This window comes from Bidens hawaiensis, unplaced genomic scaffold (genome assembly GCF_021521415.1).
Source record: "Bidens hawaiensis isolate Kalapana, Puna unplaced genomic scaffold, B.hawaiensis_p1.1 tig00059007_1, whole genome shotgun sequence".
Classification (NCBI taxonomy): Eukaryota; Viridiplantae; Streptophyta; class Magnoliopsida; order Asterales; family Asteraceae; genus Bidens; species Bidens hawaiensis.
In genome coordinates, this window is record NW_027500629.1 from 21,540 (window position 1) to 45,469 (window position 23,930).

The 23,930-nt window shown below is 36.0% G+C and overlaps 1 pseudogene across 1 annotated transcript; it reads right to left on the reverse strand.

The window, feature by feature from the left end:
* On the reverse strand, positions 1 to 4,161 carry LOC143602487 (putative plastidic glucose transporter 2; annotated as a pseudogene). Its single transcript, XR_013147857.1, has 14 exons — positions 4,048 to 4,161; positions 3,468 to 3,570; positions 3,309 to 3,376; positions 3,091 to 3,223; positions 2,736 to 2,835; positions 2,547 to 2,659; positions 2,379 to 2,472; positions 2,055 to 2,208; positions 1,405 to 1,548; positions 1,246 to 1,319; positions 926 to 1,014; positions 642 to 755; positions 356 to 545; positions 1 to 243 (listed from the first exon to the last, which is right to left on the reverse strand). The product of XR_013147857.1 is annotated as a putative plastidic glucose transporter 2 (transcript).
* Between the last annotated feature and the right edge of the window lie 19,769 nt (positions 4,162 to 23,930).

Genomic DNA, 23,930 nt, shown 5'->3' on the forward strand with positions numbered 1-23,930 from the left:
CAACGCGACATTAGATTTTAAACATAAATACTTACAAACCCGTGTTGCTGTTTGCCCATACATTTTATATAAAACAATATTTAATAAAAAAAATTGCGAGTAAAGTGTGAGATCCCTTGTTCCTCGAAGATTTTTTCCACCGTTAACAGTGCATATCTTGCTTCAAAAGGCAAGGCTTTGAATCCCTGAGAAGAAAGCCCAACTCCGTAACTACATGATATCAATACCCAAGAGCATGTCGACCTGTATATAAAAACTTTTAGCCCGTTTGACCCATATGAGATAAAGATAACCCAAAAAACCAATTATTAAGTAAATGAGTCGAAATTGTCACCAACAAAAAAAAACAATATACCATTAACTAATTAAGCTGCAAGAAGTGCCATCTCAATCTCTTGCAATGTTTTTCCTTTTGTTTCCACCACATTATTCCTCACAAACAAAAATCCCACCAAACAAAAGCTTGCAAAAATTGTGTACAGAATCAGTGGCCCGAGTTGCTCTAACATCCTCAAAAATAGCAAACCGACAAAGAAATTTATAACCTGTAACATTTGAAATGAAAAGTAACTGTAAAATATATAATCACACATATATAAAACAATAAAACTGAATATTGATGAGAAGAACTATGAATTTACCCAATGTACAGCCATGCAGATTGCCATAGCCTTCGCCCTTGTTCGGCTCGGGAAAATTTCTGACAAAAGAAGTCCGGTACGGGCCCCACACCCATGGCAAACGACAAGACAAATCTGCATTTTCATGGTTATGATCCAAATGTCACATGTCAATTCAATTTTCCACGTTTCTCTTTATACTCTTTTATTTTGTTTATCGTTCATGTAACTCCATCTAAGTTGGGGTATACAGCTCGTAATTTACTGTGAATGCTGAATAGATAGTAAAGCGGTTGACTACTTACAGAAGCACGCCACCCACGGAAAGGTACACCACTGAAGACCCTGAAACTACGGTACTTCCAGCAAGTGCTTGCATGGCCATTGACATTGCCTGAATCAATAAAAATAACAATAAAAATATAAACAAACAAACGTACCCAGTAAAATGTCACTCATAGTAAGATATTGGTAGGGTCTGGTTATAACTTATAAGGGTTGCAACACGAGGACTTCCCAAGGGAGTCAACCATCCTAGTATTACTCTCAAGCACACTTAACTATGGACTTCTAATGAGATCCAATGCATTATATATGAAATGAAAAGCATGAATAGTTTAGATACCATGCCCAAGAAACTGCCAAGAAGAAGACCCTTTCTTCCCAATTTATCCATCAGAACCATTGCGACAACCGAGCCTGTAAGGATTAAAAATAAATGTCAACAAAATACTTATCAGCAGCCTCTTGATGAAGAATATGATGTCACTTTGTGCCATATAACCTGATAAGTTAACTACTCCAACAGACATATTGGCAATATCTGAAGGTACTCCAGCACTCTTGAAGACGGTTGATGAGAAATAAAAAACAGCATTTATGCCGGATAATTGTTGCAGAGCAAGCAGAGCAGACCCGATGAAAACCACTGAATCATGATAACAGAATAAAAGATAGCTTATTATTAAAACGAATTATGTATTACATTGGGGTAAAAGTAAGTAGAAAAAAGTATATGGGTAAATAATTCATTTTTTCAATCTTAAATTTATGATATGAGAAAATTGTTGAAATGCGATGTTTATTCATCTTTTCTGAAATTTAAAAAACATATGAACAAATTTTGTTTTTGTATAGATACAACACCTGTAAGTTATCTGTAGGTTATATTAATTACACATAGCCTATACATGTGTAGGCAAGAGATTAGAAATTTACAAAAACGAATGAACACATCAGTTTGATGGTTTTCATAAACAAAACATACACATTTGTATTTAACGAATACAAAATTAAAAATATATGAACCATTAATAAAAAGATTAAACGATTTAGGCTTCTTCTTTTTGTTTTTAGTGTTTCGTAATGAACCTCACCCTATATAGTACACACACACACACACACACACACACACACTGACACACATGCACACACCTTTGAAATGACGTCCATATAATAACTCTGAAAGCTTTACTCCGTCTACTTCATCCCCTCTGTCCGACTTGGACAATTCCGCCATTGATGATTTGACATGTAAGCTTCCTAGAAGCTTTGCAAACTCTGCTTCAGCTTCGGCACTTCTTCCTCTCTAAATTAGCTCAAAGAACAAAACAATACTATAAAATAAACAAAATCATACAAAATATTGGCAATATAAGCTAAAAAAAACATTCGTAACATCAAGATCAAGAAGCATGTTTGAGATTTTGTTGACTGTGATCATATATTATATTATAGTGATACACAAACAATCCTTACCTTCATAAGCCAATGGGGACTTTCTGCACAGAACTCCATTAAAAGAGCAAGCAAAGCTGCAGGAACCGTAGATACCCAAAAGCAGACCCGCCACCTAATCCAATAACCAGTTTAACATTATTTCAAATCCAACTCAGCATGTCAGGTGCAATTTAACAGTATTCCTACCAACGAGTAACATCCTTTGCTGGGATCCCAATGAAGAAAGAAGAAATAAGCCCAAGACACGTTGCAATCTGAGCGAAGCTTCCGTAAGTGCCCCTCACAAAAGCCGGAGAAACCTAACTTTTAATAATTAAAGGTCAGTAACAAGATAACATAATATAAAAATGCAGAAACATACAAATCAAATCATACCTCTGTAATGTACAGAGCTGCAACGGGAGGACAAACACCCATTGCAGTACCAACAAGAAACCTTCCAAGAAGCATACCTCCAAGATCATCTGATGTGGCACTACAAATTATAACTTCAAAGCATTATGCAAGTTGTCATATAGCATTTTGAGGATCAAATAAATAGGATATCGCATAACATAACATTTAAATAATAAAAGTTGTTAGCTATAATTATCAGTAGTCATTGTTAAGGTTTAGTTGTCTTTATCCCATAGGCCCGTTATAGGTTTGTCTAGGGTTTCCAGTCACCATTGTAATCAGGGTATTCAGATATTTATTTTCCAATTTTTTTTAACAAAAGTAATATCAATACCTCATTGCCGCACCAACTATAAACGGTATGGAACATAATTGGAAAGACCTTCGACGTCCGACCCCATCAGCAATCCAGCCACTGACAGTAGATCCAAGAAAAGCACCTCCTAAGCATGTACTTACCACCAAACCTTCATTTGATAAATAACAAAATCAGTAAAGCAGAAAAAACAATAAGAATTAGGGTTATGATACAAGTCTGCTTTTAAAACACACCTTCAGCCATTGTGTTCCCATGAAAGCCAAGGTCTAAAGAAATACTTTCTAGCGTGTCATTAACCACCCTGGATTCAGAAATACATTCCGAAAACCGTATTAACTTAATCTGTCACCTGTCAAGAACCTATTGAACTTAGAATAATAAGTGGTCCATACCCAAGGTGGTAGCCAAATAAGAATGATGAAAGAGCTGCGATGATGACGTGTGGCAAGGAACGAATCCAAGGGGGATTTCCAGATCCTTTACCTATATCATTCCCTACATACATCCATGTGAAATACCAACTGCATAATTAGGAAAAAGAAAAAAACTAGAAAAATCTGTTTATATTCCATTTCCAAGCTACAGTTTGTTACATCCTTAGGTTGCGAGTGGATATGAAACTAGTCATATAAATATCCTAGACATCCAAGTGTAGTATTATACATTGAATAGTCGAGTTTAGTCCACTTAGATATATGAATATTATAGTGTAAACACAAAATTCCCTACAAACATAATACAAGATCCATAAAGGATTCGTATTATTAGACTAGTTATATAATAATAGTAATAATTATTATTAATGTATAACATTAGACAAAAAGAACAGTAAAATCTCTCTCTGTATGTTCAACCACTTAGCTTGCGAGGTAATTCACTAAAGTATATGATGTATATTATTATTATTATTATAAAGACAAGTTGAACAAATTGAATAAAATGCAGATAATTAAATAGTAGGAATGAAAATACCTGCTAAACCGTCTTCTCTGTCCTGGCCATTAAGTCGATCTCTGGAAGAAGCACGCTTATAGGTACTCGAAGTGTGTACATGATCTCGTTGCCGTCCTCTCATATTCACTTACCTATCTGTAATTGCACTTGCATATGAATCAATGAATGTAGATATATCAGATTAGATACAATGCGATTCAATTAATAAATCGAATCTCGTTACCTGAATGAAAGCGAGTGACGGCGGATCGGTCAAAAGGGAGAAGTTATAACGTGCGCCGAGTAGTTAGCTTCACACCCATTAAAATTGGGAAAGAAGCAACCAACCGTGTATGTATATGTATATGTATATGTATATGTATATGTATATGTATATGTATATGTATATGTGTGGGTTGTTGAAGGAACAAGGAAAGGAAAAGAGGATGAGTAGCAGACTGACACGTATACACACCACCTTAGATCTGGTTACTTTCGTGTTCTCGTTTAATAAGTTAAAATTCATTTCAATTATTTACACATATGCTCCTTATAACTCTACTTAAACTCACTTTTAAAAAGTTTTACGGGTTTGAATCTATAGACTAACGGTGATGCGAAAGTCTATGGGTTGGGATCTGTCTAAAACAGGTAATCAAGAGCTTCTTTATAAACTAAAACATATTGTCATACGTATTAATATGAAGAAAAACACCCTTAAGAACAAGAAAGAAATTAAAGATTACATTGTTGATAATTGATGAATGGAACCTAGAGCCGGAAGCGGCCTTATATAATAGAGTTAAGTTGAGATGAATCATGAGACAAAAAAAAACCAGGAGGATTATGACAAGACAAATCCAAGAGGCTTTAATTATTTATAAGCTCAAAACTAGTGAACCCAACATGCATAGATAAAACAATTTAATTAGAATAAAACAATCCTAACATGAATTATGAAACTGACGAGCATATATATATATATATATGGGACGGATCTTGCGAGAAGTGATATTACAGCGAGAAGTGTGAGAAGTGAATGTGTAACTTTATTAATCCCTAATTTTTCACTCCGTTGCTTAAGATGTTACCTACATGTATGTAGATTGGTTGTATTTATGTCTTAATACACATTCAAACCCACATATACACATACAAACATAAATACACATATACAAACATACGTAGCTACACACGTACATACGTACCTACACAACACACCTACACATAAGAAATGGAGTACGTGAAATTAAGGATTAATGGAGTTACACCTTTACTTCTCGCACTTCTCGCTGTAAAAAAACTTATGAAATGATCCAATACCTATATATATATATATATAGGTTAAGGATCCTAGGAAAACCCTTTGCAAATTGAGAACTTTGAGAACCATTTTGAACCACTAAAAACACCTTTAAAAAAATATTTAAAAAAATCATAAAACAAAAAATAATAAAAATTTTTAAAAAGTAAAAAAACCAAAATTCTTATATTTCATTCCGGTTTCATTAAAAAAATAAATAAAAATACAACATAAATAAAATAAAACGTCGTGTTATACACATATGTATAATTTTATATAATCTTTGGTTACGTAATATACACATATATACAGTATCATTTATCTTAAATTATACACATGTGTACAAAAAAACCATGTAAATATACATATATGTATATATTATACATATGTGTATATAATTTAGCTAAAACGAGTTTTTTTTATGAAACCAGGATGATAAAATAAGAATTTTGGTTTTTATACTTTTTTGATTTTTGTGTTTTTTTTTATTTTATGATTTTTTTTTTTATTTTTGAATTTTTTTTGTCCAAAATGGTTCTCATAGTTCTCAATTTCAAAAAGGTTCTCTCATGATCCTGATCCTATATATATATATATATAGGGGTGAGATCTAGAGAGAACTCATTTTAAAGAGAGAACTAGAGAACTACTAAAGAATTATTTTTAACTATTTTTAAAAAAATATTTTGTGCTTTTTTTTTTCTTTCCTCATTCTAATAAGATGATATTGATACTAAAAAAAAAACCTTGTCGGTGTAGTACTGTAGTGCATATGTGCACTAATGCCTATTTCATATATACAATAGTGTTTTATTGTATATAATACAACACAATTGTATTATCCAATACACGCTATTGAATATATGTAATACGACACTAATAATTGTATGCAAAACACATTATCGTATATATGTAATACAACACTAATGCACATATGAACTATATCGATTTTTTTTAATTTTTGTATATAATATAACACTATTGCAAATAAACAATACAAACAACTATATATATGCTATTCAACACTATTTCAAATATCAAAATGCACACTATTGCACATATGCATTATAAAAAAAGTCGGTGTATTGCATATATATGCATTACTCGTTAATTTATTTTATTTTATTTTTATTTTTATATTATTTTTGTGGTGAAAATAACAACATATAAGAATGATGAAAGAAAAAAAAATTTAAAAGTATTTTTTATAATTAAATTAAAAATACTTCATTATTAGTTTTCTAGTTCTCTTCATAAAATGGAGTTCCCTCATAATCCTCTTCATATATATATATATATACTTTTAACAGGTCAAGACAAGCTGGAATAGTGTCGTCTCATGACAATGATAAGTCGGGGATATTGTTTGAGGAGGAGTTTACAATAATAATAGTATCTTCGGAAGTTGAAATAATTGATTATGAGAGTGATAGATATAGTAAAGAAAGAATTTAAGGTGTTGTCCATTTTGACTTATAAGAAATAGTTTAAAAATTGCTAGTTAACATAAATTGTCATATTGATTTTCAAAACGGTAAAATAGTTATTTTACACATAGTTAACATGTGCTTTTGACAAAAAGTAATGTTTAGTACCAAACATGTTATAAAACAAAAGCTATATTACTTAAACATGCAACTTTTAAACTTAGAGTTTAAATAAAATATTCATCCAAACTATAAGGACTGTTTATGTAATTAATCTTTTAAACATTTTCATGGCTTGTAACAAAATGACACTTGGAAAATTCAATAAATGCTGTCACGCATTCGATTTGTATTTTTTCATAAGTTGGGCCAATATGCAAATCAAAACCATCACGCGTGGTGGCCCTTAGCACACCGCCGCCGCTCCCTTGTCACGCTAAAAAGAGTTGTTTGCGTGATGGTTGTCACGCGTGATGATGGGTGTATTCCAAGAAATAGAGCCGTTGGATGTAGCCGTTGGAGGAATTGGGGGGGGGGGGGGGTTTAAATAAAAAAAACCAATATAAAACCAAAACAAAAACATAAACCAAATCCAAATCAAAACCAAATCCAACTCAAAAACACTCTCAAACTTCCCCTTCATTCACAACAAAAAAATATGGAATTTTCGAAACACTCGATGCCCTTAGACACCGATAGCTCTTCGTCTTCGGACAATGACATTCTCGAATGATTCCCGTTGCTATACAAAGAACTTGAAGGCCCGAGCCGTCCAAAGAAAAAAGTGGTGGTGCGTGATCGTATACATGCCCACGACGTGCTAATGAACGACTATTTTGTGGAGGAGTCGAAGTACAATGACGAGACGTTTAGGGAACGCTTTCGTTTGCCGAAATCTTTATTCTTAAAGATTGTAGCCGACGTCGAAGCAAACGAAGATTGGTTTCAAGAATCTTACGACACGAGAGGCAAACAAAGTTTTACGCCGCTTCAAAAATGCACATCCGTTATTCGTCAACTAGCGACAGGTAACCCACCCGACCAATTCGATGAATACTTACAAATGTCTGAGAGAACTTCACGTGAATGTCTACAATTCTTTTGTAACGCGATTATAAAATTGTATGCCAAAGAGTTTATACGAAAAACAACAAGACACGACATTACACGTCTTTACGCCGCACACGAGGCTATATGGCATTTTCCAGGGATGCTCGGTAGCATCGATTGTACACATATCGAATGGAGGAATTGTCCACGGGAGTTGCGAGGGGCGTATGTTAGGGGTAATATCAAACGACCGACCATCTCACTAGAAGCGGTTGCGTCAAATGATTTATGGATTTGGCATTCTTATTTTGGTGTTCCCGGCTCAAACAACGACATCACTGTTCTGTACACATCACCGTTGTTTCAGAGCGTAACATATGGCATCGCACCTTTCTGTCCGTACTTTGTCAACGAGAGATATTACAGACGTGGCTACTATCTTGTCGACGGTATCTACCCGCAATGGTATGTTTTTGTGAAAGCCTTTTCGTTTCCTGTCAAGACCAATGAAAAGGCGTTCAAGAAGTTGCAAGAATCGGCAAGAAAAGATGTTGAGAGAGCTTTCGGTGTTTTAAAGGGTAGATGGTGCATACTCAGTCGACCGGTTCGTGCAATGAAAAAACCCACAATCTCTAGCTACGTGTATGCATGCATCATATTAAACAATATGTTAATAAAAGAAGATGGAAATGCAATTTCTCATGATTGGGTATCGGATCCTCCGACTCAAGTTCCCGTTCCCGATGATGTCCAATTAGACTTGCGGGATGAAGATATTCATCATCGGTTGAGATGGGATCTTGTTGCGCATATAGGTTCTTTAGGTTTGGAATTTCCGGATTTAGTCGAGGAGTAGACGTTCGTTGTAACTTTTATTTTTTATTTCTAAATTTTAAGTTGAATTATGTTCTATTAAACTATTTTTTTATTTTTAAGTTCTATTAAATATTGTTTTAATTTTTAAAGTTACAAAAAAAAATAAAAAATAAAAAATTCCATCACACACCATCACCCCTAGTAAAAAACCATCACATGTGATGGAATTTGGGTTGGTGATGTGACACAATATAATTGGGTGGGGTGTGTGATGAGTGATGCCACCACATCCACCACCCCTCCCTCTAATTAGTTTGTTGCAATACAATGATTATCATTTTTCTATCATTTAACTTTTTTTTTATTATACCCGTTTTGAGAAAGAAGAATTGCAATTACAATCTGTCAATTTTCCAATATCGAGTGGTCCTGATTAAAAAGAATCTTGCAAAAAAAAAAAGTTTATTATGCCTCGCAAATATACTTATGAAACTTTAAATATTGTACGTTATGTCTTGTTAAGTTGTTATAATCCTCATTTAAAAAGTTGGATAAGACGTTATACTTTTTAGAACAAAGGTGATGCCACACCAACGTATATATCAACATGTTCATTATAGGAAGAAAGAATAGTCATACGTGTCATATGACTTTGTTAGTAGTCAAATCCGTCATTTATTTGTCGATCAAATACGTTATATCGGTTATATGACTCGGCAAACACCACCTCATAGTCTCACACGAGCTTTCATACAACTCATATGACCAATTTTCGTTTGTCATACGGCATCATACAACCTGTAGGACACATATAAGTGTTGTTCGAGTAGTATGTCGGTAGTGTTTCTTTAGTTAGAACTTATGAAAAGGGGAAAAAAGAGCTTTTTCAAGATTTACAGTTATGTAAGGCCCCGAACCCGGTAGCCCTACTTTCGCGTCGGATTTACTCATAAACACAGTTCTTACAAATCAGAGTTCATTAAAACTTTCGCGGAATATAAAAACTTTCTTAAAACATTTCATATCAAAACACGTCTTGTCTTAAAACATCATTTTGCCTTTCAAAATAAACGAAACATTAAACTTAAACATCTTGAGTCTTCCGATGCCAGCCTCTTATTCAGTGCCACGTGTCTCCTCAAGCGAGATGCCTCCTCCTACTCACCTGCGTGCATACTAAAAGTCAGCTACGCTGAGTGAGTTCTAGTTAATCAAGCAACTTATCATACAACCACTACATGCATCATATACGTATCCGAAGACACGTAGTCCACTATCTAACCTGCTTACCTTACCACTTAGCCTCTTATTTACACCTACCACCTTACCACTTTGCCACTTTAATAACGTATAACGTTATGCCACTTTGCCACTTTAATAACGTTTAACGTTATGCCACTTTGCCACTTTGCCACTTTAATGACGTAGTCACGTATAGGCTTACCCTACCACGTACTATCGTCATGCCACTATCACTCTTACTACACCCTTGCCACTTCTAACACGCTCTACCTCTACTTATCTACAACATGCTTCATATCATTTACATAATAAGCAAGTCACATCATAGCATACATACACACTAATAACCACTTGGCAATCACTGTCCTTGGCGATGCGTGCAATATCCGAAGATCGTTCACGCACCAACAAGTATTATATAATAGCTACCTCGTATAACATCTATAGCATACACTTACCACTTAAGGTAAGTGTATTCACACTTCACATCGAGTATGCACACAGCCCCGAAAACATAACAAGGAAATGGGGCTAGAAACTCACCTGAACTCTGCCTCTTCCTCCGATAGTTGTAAATCCCTTCTTTAACTGAGCTCGGCTGACTGTATAAGTTACACGTATCAATACTCGCCTGATCTAATCTGGTGGCCTAGTATTAGCTTACCTTTACTTATCGTTATAATTTATTTTCTAATCGAACTCGACTTTAGGCGAAGTTAAACCTTAGGCGAACTTAGCTTTAGGCGAAGTTAACGCTTAGGCGAACTTAGCTTTAGGCGAAGTTAACCCTTAGGCGAACTTAGCTTTTAGGCGAAGTTGTCATCAGGCGAACTTAGCTTTTAGGCGAAGTTGTCATCAGGCGAACTTAGCTTTTTAGGCGAAGTTGTCATCAGGCGAACTTAGCTTGCAGGCGAAGCTTATCAGGCGAACTTAGCTTGCAGGCGAAGTTGTCGGCTGCAGCTACTGTTCGTCCTTAATCATCTTCGTTTCTTAACCAAATAACTCGATTTAGGTATCCACGTAATCGTCTGACCAGCGCCTACAAACCCCAACCATCAAATCGGCCTAACATCGATGTTTAAGGGGTGCGATTTAGGCATATAGGTTACGGGTTCTTTTAGGTTAACAATTAACCTATCAAATGCTAATCAATTCCAGTAATATTTGTTGTTTTAGGTTCGTTTATAACAAACTAACACAGATCTATGATTTCCCAAATCAAACCGAACCTATACGAACGATTTCTAACTATAAACGTACCTTGAACGAGTCGAACTACGAACCCGGTTAAGCCTTGATGTTGTTTTGGTCCGTCACGACGTTCCAGCACCAACAAGCTCGGGTTTTCGCCTTCGGATCTTGGTTCGGGTTATAAGATGGTGTTGTGTGTGTTTTGGTGGTGTATGGAATATGTGAGAATGAGGATTAAATGGTGATTAATGGTATTTATATTTAGGGATCATGGGCTTAAGCCCATGGACTCTCCTTCCTTCTTTCATAACCCAAGTCCATAACCCATATCCATTACCCAACACTAGCCCGACCAATACCAACTCCTACTCTATTTATTTATTTCCCGATAACCCGAGTAAACTTTCCCTCTATTATTAAGTAATAAAATTAATATTATTTTGGAAATTTCGGGATGTTACAAGTTATGAAACAGTGATCATGGTTTTCCTCACATTGACCATACTGTTAAGATGCTTACAGTTATTATTATTTTTTAATGTTTTGCATTTAAATCTTTTTTTAATGTGTTTGAAAGGGAGTATTTTAGAAGGTAAAGACAACTGTGTATTGATAGGCTGATGATCCATCATCACTCAGTTGATTATAGTTTGTTTATTATGTAGTGGGGTTAGTGGATTTATATTGTCTTCGTTCAAAGGACCGCACTATTAATGAAAATGAAGAAGACGATAGCAGTGACTCGGCTTCAAGTTTCCTACCAAATTCTAAGATTCCAAAAGCTAGTGTAGTGTTCAAAGCCGCAACCTGGTTGTTGATGTGTACAAAATTAGACACATTATTTATATCATTTATCCCCAATTTTATACACTTTTCATTACAAATCCATTGAGTTTGATACTAAATTATTTGTAACATGGATTTGTAGGTTTGAATGACGAATTGGTCCAAATAAACAAGAAATAACAACCAAAAGGACGCAATTCAAAAACCGAACAAAACCGGGAATGAAGTAACAAGGTCCGAAATGGGAATGAAGCAACTTGGTCCGAAGGAAAACTGATGAACAACCGATAGAAAGAACGAAGCCGGAAGAAATGAAGATCAAAAGCACTCGAAGATAAAAAGAATAACAAGACACTGACAAAACTTATGGGCTGTAAAGATTTGAAGACTAAAGACCAGCTGAAACTTATGACCCATAAAGATTTCCAGCATTAGTTGACACTTATGGGTTGTAAACACCCTTACGACCTATAAAGAACCGTCGGTCATTATTGTATCACAAAAGTCGTCGTCGGTGTAACCAAGATCTAGAAAATTCGGAATAGATAATATCAAAACATTTAAAAATAAAACTTATGGGTCATAAAGCAATCTTACGACCCATAAAGACTGTCGGTAGGAAACATGATCCTAAAAATCTGGAGTTGGAGATAAGTTAAGATAAAAAGTTACTCCTATGGGTCATAAGGATACTGTTGAAAACATTACGACCTATAAGTGTTCCAGATTTTCAGCTATAAATAGCAGCCCGAGTTTCAGCCAAAGACACACCATTTCTCACATCTCTTCTCTCTAATTAGCTAAATAAACTCCATAGGAGTGCCAAGGAGGTTCCAAGAGTCTCGAGGAGGTCCAAACCACTTCCCGGGAGTTCCGAAGCTCTTCCCGAACACCCCACGAGTAGTATGTCTTTACTTTGTAAGTTTACTTTGGTTATGTTAATTGCTATGTTAGGCTAACAATCTATTAGTTTCGACATTAAGGGCTCTATTTTGTATTATGATTCGAATGTGAAATAGTTATGTGATTTTATTATTGAAAGGTTTCGTTTGTATAATTTCTTAAACTTTAAATCCAAAACTCTGTTAGGATTCAAATTAGTTTGTTAATGAAACTGATCAATTTATTAATATGCTAATGACGTTCTTCAAAGTTAAAATATTAAATATGATTTTAATCTTGATAAATAAGGAACAAATGACGATTTTGTGTTTGTCTATGAATTCAATTTCGTTATAGAAATTATACAATGTGATTTGGTATTCCGAACAGTGTGAACACTTAATGATAATTAATACTTTCATCACATGCAACTCGCACGTTAAGATCCGAACGGCATGAGCTTAGGGTAGCGAGTTGGCTATAACTAACGAACTGCGCTTAGTTTGACATAGATGGAGGGAACGTCCGAACGGCGTGACGTTTAGTATTGATACAAATCTTTTAATAATAAAAATCATTACACCATAATTATTGATGATCGCAACTCGAATCAGAAGTATGAAATACCCCTTGTGTCGGAACTATCTTTAATAATTGTTTATTCTAAGTTAGTTATTTTATCTCTTAGCTATATGTTAAATATTTGTACTACTACTATATAGTTTATGCTTATATAATTTATTTATTTGCAAAAAACCCCCCAGTTACGAATACTTGTTCTAAATCGTTCTCGGTTATAAAATTGTTAAAACGCATTCCCTGTGGACAAGAACCTTACTTCTACTCATACTATCCCTAATAGTGTGTAACATAGTGAGTTCACATTTATAAATTTATTTGCTGGAGCTGACGACAACCTAGACAAATTGGCGCCGTTGCCGGGGACTGCGTCCAAAATTTCACTTTTATGCCAAGATCTTTAAGAACTGGTAACCCACTCGATATCATCTAGAAATAGAAAAAACCGCAAAGAGATTAAGGAAACAAGCAAAACTTCGAAAGAAGTTAGCAAATCATTCAACCTCTACTCAATCACCACCATTCGTTGACATTTGGGAAAACATTTCCTTGTCAAGTGACTCTGACTCATCTTCCACTCCCACGTCAAAAAACTCGACTTCGACCCAAGATTCGGACCCAATGGAAGTAGCAAACCCAGTCGAGCAAACCTTTCGAGAATGGGCGAACCACGATGTTCCCCAACAACCTCTTTGTATCAATTATCCCGCTATGCCAAATTTCGAGCTGAAATCAGGCCTTATTCATTTATTGCCAACCTTCCGAGGCCTGGAGAATGAAGATCCTCACAATTTCCTCAAAGAATTCCACGTCGTGTGCACCGGAATGAAGCCAAATGATGTCATAGAAGATCAAATCAAACTTAGGGCATTCCTCTTTGCTTTGAAAGATTCAGCGAAACATTGGTTGTATACCCTAACGCTAGGGTCAGTGACAACCTGGAATGGACTTGCAAGAAATTTTCTTGACACATACTTCCCTGAAGCAAAAGCGTCTACTCTTCATAAAGAAATCACTGGAATCAAACAAGCAAAAAGAGAGCCTCTACATGCTTACTGGGAAAGGTTCAAGGAACTATGCAGCAAATGTCCTCAACATGGAGTCTCTGAGCATCAACTACTTCAATACTTCTGTCAGGAATGGCACCCATGGAGAGACGATTGCTGAGTGCCTCAAGTGGAGGAAACCTACTTGACAAAACCCCAACCCAAATCAGAGCCATAATCCAATCAGCTGCGGATGACACGAAACACTCAACACATGAAGAAGAATGGTATCCATATGTACCACGTGCTGTGAAAGGAATGAGTACTCCTCACATTGAAACTCAATTGGCTGAGTTAACAAAAGCAGTCATGATGCTTACAAAGGATAAAACAATTGAAGCACCACACGAGCATGTGGAATATGCTTAGAAACAGGACACCCCACTGATATGTGTCCAATGTTGCAAGACAATGTCGAACAAGCGAATGCAGTTGGCGGATATCCTGGACAAAACACAAGGCAATACGATCAACCACGAGTAAATCATAATTGGGGACAACCCACCAACTTTGGGTACCAACAAAGACCACCTCAATATCAACCACGTCAACCCTTTTCAAACCCACAAAATTTCCAACATCGTCAACCGCAAACACAACAACCAAGCAGCTCTGGAATGTCTTTAGAAGATATTGTGAAGAATCTGGCTGCCAGTACTCAAACGTTCCAACAAGAAACAAAGGCCAGCATCAAGAATCTGGAGCAACAGAAGGCTCAGTTAGCTAGTTCAGTGAGTAGACTCGAATCTCAAGGAAAACTACCCGCACAAACAGAAGCAAACCCTAAGCACAACGCTTGTGCCATCACGTTGAGAAGTGGAAAGAAGTACGACGGCCCAGAACTGAAAGAAGAAGAACAAGAGGTCGTTGTTGAAAAGAAGACTGGAGAAAAGGATACTTCCAAGTCAAATGAAGTAATACCTAAGTTCAAAGTCCCTCCTCCATTTCCCTCAAGATTTTTGAGCACGAAGAAAGAAAGAGAAGAGCATGAGATCATGGAGACGTTTCGAAAGGTAGAAGTAAATATTCCACTCCTTGATGCCATTAAGCAAGTCCCTCGATATGTTAAGTTCTTAAAAGAACTTTGCACTTCAAAGAAAAAGCTTAAAGGGAATGAAACCGTCAAGGTCAACGAGAATGTCTCCGCCGTCTTACAAAAGAGACTTCCACCAAAGTGCAAGGATCCTGGTGTTTTCACTATTTTCTTGTAAAATGGGAAATCTAAGCATACCAAGAGCTATGCTTGATCTCGGAGCCTCTATCAACGTCTTACCATACTCCATTTTCAAGACTCTTAACGTAGGACCGTTGAAAAGGACAGGGGTAGTCATTCAATTGGCTGACAAATCCTTGGTCCACCCAAAAGGTGTATTAGAAGACGTGTTAGTGCAAGTGAATGAGCTGGTATTTGATGGTCGGTTAATTTGTATATGCTTTAGTTCGTTTATTATTTAGTTTTAACTGTTTATTCTAGAACTATCGATACTTCATACGTGTTTTATTGGATTTCAGGTCATAGGCGTTAAAGTACTCAATATGGACCTGCTGTGACACGGAATGAAGACCCGGGATGTCCAACACGCAAAACGATGACATTTGGTGAAGGTTGCTGTAGCAGAACCCATCGCGGTACGCGATCGGTATGTTGAAGATCCCATCGCGGTACGCGATGGGATGTTAATGAAGTTGACTTGTAGTCAATAGCGGTACGCCATCGTCTCACAGAAGGCCCCGTCGCAGTACGCGACGGGTTTGCAGACGGGATTTTGGTTTATAACATCAATTTCATCAAGATAAAACCCTAACTCCGTTTTTGAAGAAGAGAGGCGATTTCCAGCAGTTCCTATAGGCGATTTCACCATCCTAGCTCGTGTCAAGACCATATCTATGATCCATATCATCCGTATTGAAGATTCGATGATGTCGCGGCCCGGCTAATCTCCTAGAATCGCACCCGGGATGTATAGTTTGTAACTTTTTACAGTTTTTCTCATGTGATTAAGGATACTTATGTTTTGTTATTGATGATTAATATATGATTATTGATGTTTGGTATTTCTGAGTGTTCGGTCGGTTTAGGTTTACATTGGTCTGAACGATCTGTTACCAGTTGCTAGATAATTAGTCATATAACTGTTCGATTAGATTGAATACGATAAAACATACAATTACCCTTAACTAAGTCACACTGGCAAGGACTGTTTGATAACTAGTGCCATGTGTAAAGTAATTGTTGATGTCTAAGGTTTTGTCTGATTGATCAGTTTTCAGTTAATCGTTAATAATTAATCTGTTAGGTTGCATGAGATATTATTGGTTGCTTACTTGAATTCCCGGGTGTGATTTGCTTTGTTAACTGTTTGAAATTCGTTTACTTGTTCATTGCTTAGTTCTCTGAATTTACTAAAAATTGCTTGTGTGATCATCACTAAAAATTAGTCACTTCATAATATTAAATCTGTTACACGAATACATTGACCACATACTCCTTATAATACGATACCCAACTTGCTCTAACTACTTAGAATAATTAGGTTTTTGATTGACTCAAACGACGGTCAACAGTATTTCCCGCTGATTTCTATATGCTAGACATGGAAGATGGTGACACTTCAGACTCAAGTTCCATTCTGTTAGAAAGGCCATTTCTGAATACTGCTAAAACAAAGATTGATGCTTATAGTGGTACCCTCTCAATGGAATTTGATGGTGAGATCATAAATTTCAAAATTTATGATGCTATGCGGTATCCAAGCGATGTTTCATCTGTAAATTGGTTAGATGTAATCGATCCTTTAACTGATGATTACTTCGAATTATCTAACCATGACACTATTGCACTAATCTTGAACAAAAGACTTGATGAAGCATCAACAAAAGAACTCGCTGAAAAGTTCAAACTTAAAGATGAGCTCCCTCATGGATACACAACCTAGGTATGAAACAACCAAGCTGCAGTTACAAGTTACTGAACAAAAGCTCCTACCATCCATTGTGCATCCACCAGATCTAGAGTTTAAGACTCTTCTTAATCATCTTAAGTAAGCTTATCTTGGAGATAATGACACATTGCCAGTAATCATATCCAACAAACTGTCCAAGAACCAAGAGGATGAATTGGTTAACATGCTTAAGCAATACAAGGAAGCAATCGGTTGGACCATAGCTGAATCAAAGGTCCGAGTCCATCCCTTTGTATGCACAAGATCCTCATGGAAGATGACTACAAGCCCACACGTGAAGCACAAAAAAGATTAAATCCTCCCATGATGGAAGTTGTCAAGAAAGGGATTTCGAAACTACTCAATGCGGGTATGATTTACCCAATCTCTGATAGAAAATGGGTAAGTCCAGTTCAAGTTGTACCCAAAAATACCGGTATCACTGTTACAAAGAATGAACAAGGAGAATTGGTTCCCACTCGTGTTCAAAATTGGTGGAGAGTGTGTATTGACTACAGAAGGCTAAATGCCTCTACTCGAAAAGATCATTTCCCTTACCTTTCATCAATCAAATGTTGGAGAGGTTAGCAGGTAAAACTCATTATTGTTGCTTAGATGGATACTCTGGTTTCCACCAGATACCTGTTGCACCCGAAGACCAAGAAAAGACAACATTTACGTGCCCTTTTGGTACGTTTTCATATCAGCGAATGCCATTCGGTCTTTGAAATGCCCCAGCTACCTTTCAAAGATGCATGGTAAGTATTTTCTCAGATTATGTTGAAGAAATAATTGAAGTTTTTATGGACGACTTTATTGTTTATGGAAACTCTTTTAGTGAATGTTTAGATAATCTGAAAAAGATTTTGGAAAGATGCATTGAGACCAATCTTGTGTTAAATTATGAAAATGCCATTTTATGGTAGATCAAGGTCTCATTCTTGGACATATTGTTTCAGAAAAAGGGTTAGAGGTAGATAAAGCGAAAATTGATGTTATCAAAACTTTACCTTACCCTAAAAGTGTACGAGAAGTACGCTCTTTTCTTGGACACACAGGTTTTTACAGGAGATTCATCAAAGACTTTTCGAAGATCAACAAACCTTTGTGCGAACTCTTACAAAAAGATGTAGAGTTCTTCTTCTCAGAAGAGTGTAGAGAAGCCTTCGATGCATTGAAGGAGATGTTGGTGACATAACCCATAATCCAACCACCTGATTGGGACCTCCAATTCGAGATTATGTGTGATGCTAGCAACTATGCAGTGGGAGCAGTGCTAGGGCAAAGAAAAGACAAAGTGCCATACGTGATTTACTACGCTTCTAAACAACGCAATTACTCGACTGCCGAAAAAGAGCTTTTTAGCTATTGTCTTTGCTTTGGAAAAGTTTAGGCAATATCTACTCGGTACCAAAGTAATTGTTTTCTCTGACCACGCTGCATTAAGGTATCTCATGACAAAGAAAGATGCAAAGCCAAGATTGATTCGATGGGTGCTTCTACTTCAAGAGTTTGACTTAGAAATTCGAGACAAAAGTGGAAAGCACAATTTGGTGGCTGATCACCAGAGCAGGATCATCAAAAATGATGACCCTATGCCATTGCATGATTTGTTCCCTGATGAAAGTTTGTTTGCTGCACAACTGGCTGCACCGTGGTATGCTGACATCGTAAATTACCTGATCACAGACACTTTTCCCTCCGATCTGACTCGTGCTCAAAGAGAGAAAATTAAGAAGGAGTCAAGATATTACGTTTGGGACGAGCCATACCTTTGGAAATATGGTACCGATCAAGTAATAAGAAGATGTGTCGACACAAGCGAGGTACCCTCAATTTTAGATTTTTTTTACTCACAAGCATGTGGTGTGCATTTTGGTCCAAAACGTACAGCACATAAGGTACTTGAATCCGGTTTTTATTGGCCTAGTATATTTTTAGATTCATATATGTTTTGCAAGTCATGTGAGACATGTCAAAAGACTGGAAATTTAAGATCACGAGATCAAATGCCTCTCACACCAATCCTGGTGTGTGAGATTTTTGATGTATGGGGCATCGATTTCATGGGCTCATTCCCGTCTTCATTTGGTAACACTTATATACTTTTGGCTGTGGACTATGTCTCTAAATGGGTAGAGGCAAAAGCCACGAAAACTAATGATGCTAAAGTTGTTTCAGATTTTATCAAGTCCAATATTTTTAGCAGATTTGGAATGCCAAAAGCATTTATCAGTGATAGAGGAACGCATTTCTGCAACAGAACCATCGAATCACTTTTCAAGAAGTATGGAGTTGCACATCACGTTTCAAAAGCTTACCACCCACAAACAAATGGACAGCAGAGGTATCAAATAGAGAAATTAAGTTAATTTTAGAGAAAACGGTCAATCCAAATCGAAAGGATTGGAGCTTACGTTTGAATGATGCGTTATAGGCATACCGCACAGCTTACAAAACACCAATAGGTATGTCACCGTACCGACTTGTTTTTGGGAAAACTTGTCATCTTCCGGTTGAATTAGAACATAAAGCCTTTTGGGCTGTCAAACAATTCAACATGGAGATGGACGAAGCAGGAGTTTATCGTAAATTACAACTTCAAGAGTTAGAGGAGATTCGTAATTATGCTTATGAGAACTCCCGAATTTACAAAGAAAGAACCAAAGCATTTCATGACAAGGCAGTCACACGAAAAATGTTCACTGTAGGGCAAAAGGTTTTGCTATTTTCGTCTAAATTCAAGCTTTTTCCTGGGAAATTAAGATCCAGATGGGTTGGACCATTTGTTGTTACTAACGTTTTTCCTCATGGTGCAGTTGAGATAACAAGCGAAAAGACAGGTAAAACGTTCAAAGTAAACGGACACCGCCTAAAATTATTTTATGAAGGATTCCAAAAAGAAAATCATGACATGATTGACTTGGAGAACCCGACATACATGAACTGGAAAAGTGTGTCCACGTCTAGCGAAAGACGTTAAAGAAAGGCGCTGTACGGGAGGCAACCCGTAGTTTTTATTTTATGTGTTTTTGTGTGAAATTGTTATTTTAACCTTTATCGAGGGATGCAAGATCGTGATTTCTGGTAAGAAAATCAAAAAATCAAGTACAATTCTTGGTCTCGTGAACAATGGATGTCGTTAAAAATAAGTGTGGGGATTTTATTTTAACAAACTTAAAAAAACGTTTTGTTATATAAAGCATTCTTATGGGCCCTAAGTCTGTTCCCCAAACATCTTTATAACCCATAAGAAATTCCAGTTAAGTTTATGGGTTACCTTTTTAAAGCAATCTTATGGATCGTAATTTTATTCTCCAAATATCTTTATGACCCATAAGGAATTCCCCAACTAAACATATGGATGTCATTTTTAAAGAAACATTTTTTTACACCCTACCACACACAGACGACACCCAAAAGAGTGAACCAAGACAAACACCAAATTCCAAGTTTGATTCTTGCTACTAGCGTTCGGTTAAAGGTTAATCTAACAATATTTTGTGTTCAGTTTGTGATTTTTGCGTGTTTTAGATAGTTGTTTTTATTTGGTACTTATGTTTATATATGTTTGGTTGCTTTTACTTACAATTTGAATGAAGTATGACAGAACAACTGAGATAACGAATACCACTGGAAAGGCAAGTAATTTTGAAAATTCACGAACGGTATCTTTAACTTGTTCTGCTCGTAACACTTTGCAAATTTAAAAAGAACAATTTTATTTCTTAATGAGTACAATAAAAATGAAAATTCATACACTCATTGCACAAGAGATAAAATACAACGGTAAAGCAACAAACAAATACAAAACAACAAAGGGAAATATCTCATCCGATGGGAGGTTGTAAATGAGAAAGGCAAGGATCACGAGCATTATTCCGGTAAGCACAAGAACCGGATGAATCATTCTGAATGTGTTCTTCGGGAACCTTGGAGAGGATCAAAATTGAGAGTGTTTTTTGTGAATAAAATAAGATTGTTAATTGGGTATTTATAACTCTTTTTGCAGCGGCTATATAACCGTTGTCCAACGGTCATTTTGTATACGGGTCGTATACGAAAGCTTACGACCCGTATCTCTTGCTAATTTGGTTTTCTAGACACATGGATTATACAGGTTGTACGATTATAATTGATTTTTTGCGCCTACGACCCGTAATTTACAAGACTAGCAAGAGGAACCCGTAACGATCTCTACCGCCCGAAAACCACCAGCAATCCAACTAGGGGAGTTTTCAGTTCCTTTCCACTCGTTATTACCTTTATTCTCACACATTGAGGACAATGTGTATTTTAAGTGTGGGTATGGGGAAATATGGAACCAAAAAACATGAAAACTGTTTTTCAAAACATAAAAACATGTTCAAGTTTTTGAAAATTTTACGACAAATTGTTGCAATTTTAGTTGATTTTTGTACATATATGATTTATTTATATTTAATGATACAAAAAAATCACCAAGTATTTGTTTTAAATGGAAACTTTCAATGCATACCAATTATTCATAAATTTGCATCTAAAATACCCACCCAAAATCCAAGTGAGTTATTGAGCCTTTATCGAGCATTCATCATTATATGCTCATGATTCACTTGATTATGAGTGTGCCACAAAAATGTATACTTTTTAGAACTTGCCATGGATATTCTCGTCAAAGTCATAAACTGTAAAACTATATAATGATAGAGGTTATAGAACACACCCACTAAATTACTCTTTTCCGTTACATCACAAGCCAAAATTTTCCACTAGTAAACCAAGTCCAACCTAACCATGTTTCATTGATCATAACCCACACAGTTATCCTTATAAACCCTTTTCATCCTTTTCCAATTATACCTCAAAAAAAAAAAAAAAACAGTAAGCTCGGTCGAGTTAATTATCAACTTTTCAGAGTTAGTTGTGGTCTTTTACCGGAAGACCCTAAAGAACTGAAAATGCATTCATTCGATTTCAGTCTACTTTGTTGTCTACAATTCGCAAAGCCTAGGTTGCCTACAAAACTTAGGGAGAGAATTTTTCTCTTAAACAATGAGGTGAGGAAAAAGTGGCGTCAAAAGGAGCAAAAGCCACCATTTTGTGGAACATCCAAAAGTGCTATGAAAAGAAGAGCAAAACGTTATGAAAAATGCATGGGTTGTGGAAATTGGTCTCACACTGGAAGATGTAGAAAAGGTCAAACTGAATCCCAATACGAGTATACGCTTCTAATGAGGGTGGGGGCTATTAGGCTCAATGCCAAAAGGTCCATTAGAGTTGGAAGTAATGTTCACTATAGGATTGAGGAAGATTTAATACACATCTTTGACAAAATTGATCTTGATGATCTGACCTTAAAAGAGTCAATTGGTTTGTAAATACAAAAAAAAAAAACGAAAATTAGTGTTTGTTTTTCTTCATTGGTAGAAAGTCGGGATAGTTAGCTAAACCGGGGTAACACTTCACACACAAATAAACCTTCATATATTCCTACCACCAAATCCTAAGCCTCACTAAAACTGCCGTTTCTAGACTCCTCTTGATTTATATAACTTTGACATGTTAAATGGCGAGATACCATTGCAAGCCTATGACAATGTTGCTTTATGGCTAGGCTTTTGAGCGATCACAGAAAATACTAGTACATTATCTGCTAGTTTACACAAAGAAACCGAGTGAGAGCGAACGTGAGGGATGCAAAAGAACGAATAATTGACTATCAAGAACTCCATCTAACAAATACACTTGGTTTAGTCTTTTTCCTATCGCTATATCTTTAAATATTATTAAATTATGTATGTGTGTATATATATATATATAAATCTCTAAAATTGACAATAATTTGTCTAACTTTGATGATCACCGTGACCTCTCGTTTTTACAGATTAAAGCATTGCTTGAGGACAAGCAAACGTTTAAGTGTGGGGATATTTCATGTGTGCAAAATTAGACACATTATTTATATCATTTATCCCCAATTTTATACACTTTTCATTACAAATCCATTGAGTTTGATACTAAATTATTTGTAACATGGATTTGTAGGTTTGAATGACGAATTGGTCCAAATAAACAAGAAATAACAACCAAAAGGACGCAATTCAGAAACCGAACAAAACCGGGAATGAAGTAACAAGGTCCGAAATGGGAATGAAGCAACTTGGTCCGAAGGAAAACTGATGAACAACCGATAGAAAGAACGAAGCCGGAAGAAATGAAGATCAAAAGCACTCGAAGATAAAAAGAATAACAAGACACTGACAAAACTTATGGGCTGTAAAGATTTGAAGACTAAAGACCAGCTGAAACTTATGACCCATAAAGATTTCCAGCATTAGTTGACACTTATGGGTTGTAAACACCCTTACGACCTATAAAGAACCGTCGGTCATTATTGTATCACAAAAGTCGTCGTCGGTGTAACCAAGATCTAGAAAATTCGGAATAGATAATATCAAAACATTTAAAAATAAAACTTATGGGTCATAAAGCAATCTTACGACCCATAAAGACTGTTGGTAGGAAACATGATCCTAAAAATCTGGAGTTGGAGATAAGTTAAGATAAAAAGTTACTCCTATGGGTCATAAGGATACTGTTGAAAACATTACGACCTATAAGTGTTCCAGATTTTCAGCTATAAATAGCAGCCCGAGTTTCAGCCAAAGACACACCA